Source organism: Hypanus sabinus, chromosome 15 (genome assembly GCF_030144855.1).
Source record: "Hypanus sabinus isolate sHypSab1 chromosome 15, sHypSab1.hap1, whole genome shotgun sequence".
NCBI lineage: Eukaryota > Metazoa > Chordata > Chondrichthyes > Myliobatiformes > Dasyatidae > Hypanus > Hypanus sabinus.
The window spans coordinates 7,586,290-7,595,274 of NC_082720.1; the positions used below are offsets into that span (position 1 = coordinate 7,586,290).

General features: G+C 41.8%; 1 protein-coding gene across 1 annotated transcript in view; it reads left to right on the plus strand.

The window, feature by feature from the left end:
• LOC132405289 (serine/threonine-protein phosphatase 2A 55 kDa regulatory subunit B beta isoform) overlaps positions 1-8,985 on the plus strand; it is a 778,563-nt gene that overhangs the window by 165,500 nt on the left and 604,078 nt on the right. The gene's annotated exons all lie outside the window — the stretch shown is intronic.

Genomic DNA, 8,985 nt, shown 5'->3' on the forward strand with positions numbered 1-8,985 from the left:
TATATGGACTTCAGTAAGGCCTTTGACAAGGTTCCACATGGAAGGTTAGTTAGGAAGATTCAGTTGTTAGGTATTAATATTGAAGTAGTGAAATGGATTCAACAGTGGCTGGATGGGAGATGCCAGAGAGTAGTGGTGGATAACTGTTTGTCAGGTTGGAGGCCAGTGACTAGCGGTGTGCCTCAGGGATCTGTACTGGGTCCAATGTTGTTTGTCATATACATTAATGATCTGGATGATGGGGTGGTAAATTGGATTAGTAAGTATGGAGATGATACTAAGATGGGTAGCGTTGTGGATAATGAAGTAGGTTTTCAAAGCTTGCAGAGAGATTTAGGCCAGTTAGAAGAGTGGGCTGAAAGATGGCAGATGGAGTTTCCTGCTGATAAGTGTGAGGTGCTACATTTTGGTATGACTAATCAAAATAGGGCACACATGGTAAATGGTAGGGCATTGAGGAATGCAGTAGAACAGTGTGATCTAGGAATAATGGTGCATAGTTCCCTGAAGGTGGAATCTCATGTGGATAGGGTGGTAAAGAAAGCTTTTGGTATGCTGGCCTTTATAAATCAGAGTATTGAGTATAGGAATTGGGATGTAATGTTAAAATTGTACAAATTATCAGCAAGGCCAAATTTGGAGTATTGTGTACAGCTCTGGTCACCAAATTATAGGAAAGATGTCAACAAAATAGAGAGAGTACAGAGAAGATTTACTAGAATGTTACCTGGGTTTCAGCTTCTAAGTTACAGAGAAAGGTTGAACAAGTTAGGTCTTTATTCTTTGGAGCGTAGAAGGTTGAGGGGTGACTTGATAGAGGTATTTAAAATTATGAGGGGATAGATAGAATTGACGTGGATAGGCTGTTTCCATTGAGAGTAGGGGAGATTCAAGCAAGAGGACATGAGTTGAGAGTTAGGGGGCAAAAGTTTAGGGGTAATACGAGGGGGAATTTCTTTACTCAGAGAGTGGTAGCTGTATGGAATGAGCTTCTTGGAGAAGTGGTAGAGTCAGGTTTGATTTTGTCCTTAAAAAGAAAATTGGATAGGTATATGGACAGGAAAGGAATGGAGGGTTATGGGCTGAGTGCAGGTCGGTGGGACTAGGTGAGTGTAAGCATTCGGCACGGACTAGAAGGGCCGAGATGGCCTGTTTCCATGCTGTAATTGTGATATGGATATATGGTTATTAGTAATATCTTTCAAGAATTATTGGACTCTGGCATGGTTCCAGAGGACTGGAAATTTGCAAATGGCACTCTTTAAGGAAGGAGAAAGGAAATTATAGCCCAATTAGCCTGACCTCAGTGGTTGGGAAAATGTTGGAGTCAACTGTTAAGGATGGGGTTATGAAGTAGTTGGTGACATGAAACAAGATCAGTCAGGGCATCAAGCGTTATGGCAAGAAGGCAGGTTTTAATGGGATATGCCATAATGGAATGACAGAGCAAACTTGATAGGTTGAATGGCCTAATTCTGCTCCTATGACTTATGCTTTTAAGATGGAACAAAGTCAGCATGGTTTTCTTACATTATAGTACAAAGGTTGGGGGTGTTGTGGGTAGTCTGGAAGGTTGTCAGAGGTTTCAGTGGGACATCGATAGGATGCAGAACTGGGCTGAGAAGTGGCAGATAGACTTCAACCCAGATATGTGTGAAGTGGTTCATTTTGGTAGATCAAATTTGAAACAGAATATAATATTACTGGCAAGAGACTCTTGGCAGTGTGGAGGATCTGAGAGGTCTTGGGGTCTGTGTTCAAAGGACATTCAAAACTACTGTACAGTGTTGTTAAGAAGTTGTATGGTGTGTTGGCATTCATCAACCATGGGACCGAGTTCAAGAATTGTGAGGTAATGCTACAGTTATTTATGACCTTGGTCAGACCCCGTTTGGAGTACTGTGTTCAATTCTGGTCACCTCACTACAGGAAGGATGTGGATACTACAGAGAGAGTGCATAAGAGATTTACAAAGATGTTGCCTGGATTGGAGGGCATACCTTGTGCGAATAGGTTCAGTGAACTTGGCCTTTTCTCTTTGGAGCGACCGAAGATAAGAGTTGACCTGATAGAGGTGTTTAAGATGATGAGGGGCATTGGTTGTGTGGATAGCCAGAGGTTTTTTCCCAGGTTTGAAATGGCTAACACAGTTTTAAGGTGCTTGGAAATAGGTACCAAGGGGTAAGTTTTTCACACAGAGAATGGTGGGTGCATGGAATGCACTGCTGGTGGTGGTGGTGGTGGAAGTGGATACAATAGGGTCTTTTAAGAGCCTCTTGGGTAGGGAGCTTAGAAAAATAGAGGGCTGTGCACTAGGGAAATTCCAGGCAGTTTCCAGAGTAGGATACATGGTCGGCACAAAATTATGGGCCATAGGGTCTGTAATGTGCTGTAGATTTCTATATTCTATGTTTAAGAGAAAATCTGCTCTGCCAAACCTGGTGGAATTCTTTGAGGAGATTACAAGTGGGATAGATAGAGGGAGTGTACTGGATGTTGTATATTTGGACTTTCAGAAGGCCTTTGACAAGAGACTATACATGAGACTGCTTACCAAGTTCAGAGCTCATGATATTACAGAAAATTACTAGCATGGTTAGAGCATTGGCTTATTGGTCAGAGGTAGTAAATAGGAATAAAAGGATCATTTTCTGGTTGGCTGCCGGTGACTAGTGATGTTCCACAGGGGTTGGTGTTGAGACCACTTCTTTTTATGCTGTATATCAATGATTTAGATGATGGAATAGATAGCTTTGTTGCCAAATTTGCAGATGATATGAAGTTTGGTGAAGGGGCAGGTAGTGTTGAGGAAACAGGAAGGCTGCAGAAGGACTTAGATTAGGGGAATGGGCCAGAAAGTAACAAATGAAATACAATGCTGGAAAATACATGGTCATGCACTTCAGTAGAAAAAATAGACGTGTAGACTATTTTCTAAATTGGGAAAAATCAAAAAATCTGAGATGTAAAGGGATCTTGTGCAGAACACCCAAAAGGTTAACTTGCTGGTTGAGTTGGTGGTGAGGAAGGTAAATGCAATGTTAGCATTCATTTCAAGATGCCTAGAATATAAGAGCAAGGATGTGATGTTGAGGCACTGGGGAGGCCTCACCTTGAATATTGTGAACAGTTTTGGGTTCCATATCTAAGAAAAGGTGTGTTGGCATTGGTGAGGATTCCGAGAAGGATTGTAAGGATGATTCCAGAAATGAAAGGGTTATCATATGAGAATGTTTGATAGCTCTGGGTCTGTGCTCACTGGAATTTAGAAGGATGAGAGAATTCTCATTGAAACCTTTTCAATGTTGAAAGGCCTAAACAGAGTAGATGTGGAAAGGATGTTTCCCATGGTGGGGGAGTTGAGAACAAGAGGGCACAGCCTCAGGATAGAGGGACATCCATTTAAAACAGGGATGTAGAGAAATTACTTGTCAAGTTACCACAGGCAGCTTTGGAGGCCAAGTTGTTTGGTGTATTTAAGGTGGAAATTGATAGGTTTTTGATTGGCCATGGCATCAAAGGTCATGGGGAGAAGGCCAAAGGGATTGGGCTGAGGAGGGGGTTAAAAAAGCACAGCTGTAATTGAATGGCCAACAGGCCAAATTGCCTAATTCTGTCCCTATATCTTATGGTCTTCTGGTTGTTCTGTGTAAGACCATAAGACCATAGGAGCAGAATTAGGTGATCTGACCCATCGAGTATGCTCCGCCATTCAATCATGGCTGATCTTTTATTCTATCTGCTCCTCAACCCCACTTCCCGGCCTTTTCCCCTTAACCTTTGATGCCATGTCCAGTCAATCTCTGCCTTAAATAGACCAAACGAACCTGCATAGCTGCATGTGGCAACAACTTCCATAAATTCACCACCCTTTGGCTAAAGAAATTTCTCCGCATCTCTGTTTTGAAAGGATTCACTTCTATCCTGAGGCTGTGCCCTCTTGTCTTAGACTCTCCCACCATGGGAAACATCCTTTTCACATCTACTCTGACCTTTCAGTCTTCGAAAGGTTTCAATGAGATCACCCCTCACCCTTCTGAATTCCAGTGAGTACAGACCTAGAGCTATCAAACATTCCTCATATGAAAACCCTTTAATTCCTGGAATCATCCTTGTGAACCTCCTCTGGACCCTCTCCAATGCCAGAACATCTCTTCTAAGGTGAAGAGCCCAAAACTGTTCACAATAAGTATTATATTGTATATCTGTGTAAATAAATATATTGTATATCTGTGTAAAAGTATTATTCCTCACTGTTCATACATGCAAATTTTGGGACTTAGTGTGAAAAATTGGGAGCACTTAATAATAACACCTGCACCTGCTATTGCAGTGGATGCCAGCTTTTTTTTAAGAGACGTCATATCTACATCATATTCTCTTACCTGGAATACTGTTTTTTGAGATAGGAGAGGAGGAAGAAAAGAAACAAATTGAAATTGATAGAACAGCCATGTGTGGAGAAAAAAACTGAGCTGTTTATCTGAAATTATTGAGTTCACAACAGAGTCAAGAGAGAGAAGATCAGGACTGTGTCTTGAGCTGACATTGAGCATTGCTGAAATCATAGGATAGCTATAAATAGGTTGGTCATCAGTGAAATAAGAATAAGAGGGAGGGAGACTAGTTAAAATCTGTTTCTAATCAATTGTTAGCTGTCAGCTGTTTTCTATGTATCAATAACCTTCGTCCTGTAATTTGCATCATTGCCATCAGGCTAGATAAATGGTCTGTGTATATTGCCTTGCAGCAATTTGTAACTTGTCAGGTTCCATTATAAGCTATAATTAGTTCTATGAAGATGCCAGATGGGCCACTTTCTACCACAAGAGCGCTTGGACGAGTTAACCTTTCTTTGCCTGCTCTAGGTAAGGAGGTGTATGAATTGCAAGATTGCCATTGGTTTGTTAGGATGGACACTCACATTTAAATTCCATTTGAGAAAGCTGCTTAGCCTTATTTAAATTTCCCTCCCACTCCGTCACCACGAAATATGTTGGACTCCTACCATGGGCTGCACCTACGATAATTTTTTTCCTCAATCACCTCCACAAAATGGTTGTGCTACAATTGAGGTTTGTAAACTGAAGATGAACTGATACTTGATCACTGGAGCAATGGTTGATGGAGACCAAAAGTTTAACTCGTCAGCCAATAAGATTTAATCATCAAGAGGAAAGTGGGCATGAGACAGATGTCAGGTGAATTGAAGAAAATGTATGTGGGAAGAGAAATACAGAAGTTCCTCCTGCTCAGTATAAATGCCATGTACTCTGAATCATGTGCCAATGATCAGTCATTCCCTCGATCTTGGAATAACATGCCTCTTTCTGTGAAATTTTAGTCCTTCTATTGATCCTTCTGATGTCCCCTCTTCCATTGAAATACCACATTTATGTTGGATTCAGAGGAGGATGTGTATTTCCTAAAGAAATTGCACTTTGCTGCTTCCTAACCGCTGCTGAGCAGGGAATTTACTCAGTTTTCTTGCCAAGTCTGTAGGCAAAAGAGGTAATTTAAAAATTTGTGTGTGGGGAGAAGGAAAGTTTTTTTTTATCCCAGTACCAGAAGGAAATTCAGCTTTAGGTTTTCTGGAGCACAATCACTTCTTCCTGAAACTGTCTGGCTTGATATTGCCATTCTCTCAGCAGTAGTCTCAAATCTCAAGCAAGGGTAGGTTTTTGGGTATCCGTGCTTGCTTCACTATTTAACAGCATCACCGTGGTTGTTGACTTCAATGCCACTTGCCTATATTAAGTGTTTTAATCTTAAATTCTGTCTTTCTGTGGGTGACCCAAGAGTCCATTTGTGTAAGGAATGTCATTTCTGTTTTGATTGGCTGTTTTCCTTTCTACTGAGCCTCTAACATAGGATTTCAAATATCGGTCAGGGGAAAGAATTATTCCTGGTTTACAGTTCTCTTTAGCTTTGAGGTATGGCCTTGATCTGCCTAATTCAGAGTTAGAATCAGAATCAGATTTAATATCAATGGCCTTAGAACATTGAACAGGCCCACAATGTTGGGCCAAACCAAATAAATTAATAATTAAATGACCAACTAAGCTAATCCCATATATGTATGTATGTTCTCATGAGACCCATGAATCTGCGCCTGGAAAGTCTTCTCCAGGGCACAGGCCTGGGCAAGGTTGTATGGAAGACCGGCAGTTGCCCAAGCAGCAAGTCTCCCTCTTAGGTACTCCAGCTCCAGATTTGTCCTCAGGGTTTACTCCCAAAGCCTTTTCCATGAGTGGGTATGGCCGTAAGGCAGAGTAGGTTTGAAATCAGAGTTTTCCCTCTCTTAGATGGACTGTCTTCCCAGGCTGACAACCTCCATCTACCCGAAACTAATCCCATATCCCTATACAATATTTATATCCCTCCATTTTCCTCACATCCAGACTAAATGTCTCTTAAAAGTCCTTAATGTATCTGCTTCTACCACCACCCCAAGCAATGCGTTCCAAGTACCCATCTCTCTCTGTGCAAAAAAAAACTTGCCTCTCGCATCTCCTTTAAAATGAAACCTGAATTACATGCCTTTTGTATTAGACATTCCAAACCTGGGGGAAAATAAAACATACTGTTTGTCTAATCTATCTATACATCTTATAAACTTCTATCAGATTTGCCCTTAGCCTCTGCTGCTCCAGAGAAAACAACCTAAGCTTGTCCAACCCCTCAATCCAGGCAGCATCCAGGTAAGCCTTTTCTGCACCCTCTCCAAAGACTCAATATCTTTCCTATAATGGAGTCACCAGAACTGTATGCAAAACTCCAGATGCAGCCTAATTGAAGTTTTGTAAAGCTGCAACATAATTTCCTGAGTTTTGAACTCAAAAGTTCCACCTAATAAAGACAAGCATGCCATATGTCTCCTTAAACAACCTATCAGCTTGTGTAGCCATCTACAGAGCTATGAATTCAGACACAAGGCCCCTCTGCTCTTCAACACTGTTAGGGTCTTGCCCTTGACAGTGTATTGTCTCTTTACATTTGACCTACCAAGGTGCAACACTTAACATTTGGTGGGTTAAACTTCATCCGCCATTTCTCTGCCCATATCTGCAACTGATCTAGAATGCTGTTATCTACAACACACACATATGTTATGCCATCTACAAACTTATGAAACCATTCATCTATATTTTTATCCAGGTCATTTATATACATCACAAATAGCAGAGATCCTCATATAGATCCCTATGGAATACCACTAATCACAGATCTGTAGCGAGAACAACCACCCTCTGTCTTCTGTGGGAAAACCTGTTCTGAATTCACCACTGACACTGTGCATCTTAATCTTCTGTATAAGCATCTCATGAGGGAACTTGTCATGAATCTAGTTGTTTTAGTGGCAGCAATACTTTGCACCACATTAATAGTAAAAGCAATTATAAATTACATGAAGAAATATAGAAAGACGTAGTGTAAAAAGGGAGCAAAAAATGAAAAAATAGTGAGGTACTGTAGATGGGTTCATTGCCCATTCAGGAATCTGATGGTAAAGGGGAAGAAGCTGTTCTAAAGTGTTGACTATCTGTCTTCAGTCTCCTATACCTCCTCCTTGATTGTAGCAATGAGAAGCAGGCATATTCTGGGTGATGCGGGGTTTGCAACTTCCTATTATTTTTTCCAATCTTGTGCAGTGGCCCCTCCATACCAGACGGTGATGCAACCAGTTGGAATGTGCTCCACAATACAGCTATGGAAATTCATTTGAGTCTTTGGTGTCATATCAATCTCCTAATAAAATTATAGCTGATGTCATGCCTTCTTTGTAATTGCATCAATATGTTCGGCCCAGGGTAGATCGTAAGGCACACTGCCACGCAGAAATTTGGAACTGCATACCCTTTCCACTGCTGGTCCCTTGATGAGGACAAGTGTGTGCACACAATTAGTTCCTTGGTCTTACTGTCATTGAGTGCAAGGTTGTTGTTGTGACACTACTTCATCAGCTAATCTCGCTCACTCTGTACGCCTCTTCAACATCATCTGCCAACAATGTTTTTGTCATGCAGATTTATAGATGGCGTTTAAGCTTGTGCCTAGCCAAGCAATCATGGGTGTGGAGAGAATAGAGCAGTGGGCTAAGCACACATAATTGAGGTGTACCAGTGTTGATTGTCAGCAAGGAAGAGATATTATTTACGATCCGCACTGACTGCATGATATTGCATCTTCTGCTAAGTTGGCTGAGCGCTTGGATGCAGTGCCATCTCTGGGTCCAACCAAGGGAATAATTGTTCATGCTTTGTCATCTTTATGATCGCAAGGCACTGCTGGATATTAAGAACACAGTGTACTGTGCTTCTATTCCATCAGCAAGTTACTTAACATCAGTGGACCTGAACTTGTTGTGCATCGTGTTCTTCAGTCACTCAGGGAAGAATGTGTCAGAGGTGGTTTGCAGAGGAACAAAAGGTGAAAGTGATTAGCTTATTAGTTTTTATTGTGATTGCAAGACCCTTTTGGATATTGGTAATATAGAATACTGCAAGTTTGATTGGCTAGTTCTTCGATGAGACTGATGGTGGGGGAGCTGTGAGGCCTTGGCTGGGGCACGGTCTGGACCCTGATGCCTCTGGCTCACCTGCACTGGCAAAGGAGATGCTGCAGTTGGCTATGCGCCACTGGTTTCTGTATTGCGTTGGGAGCTGGCCCCTCCCATCACTGCTGCTCTCCAGTGTTTGCTTCCAGTAAGACAAGCTGGATTGCATTTATCTGTGGGTGCACTTGTGTGAAATGAACAACTGCTTTGGGCTGTTCTTGCAGAAACGTGGCTCCAGGACTAAATCCATGCACCATTCCGAGCAGGAAGGCTGCGAGTTGAACTGCTGATTTTTCAGAGTGAAGGGAGTTTTTTTTTAATTACTCGGATTAAAGAGAGCTGAGACTACACAGGTGCATGACGTCAGCCAGTAGAACACGAAAGGTATAAAAAGAAGGTTGCCATATCCAGCGGGCAGCGGAGTGAGA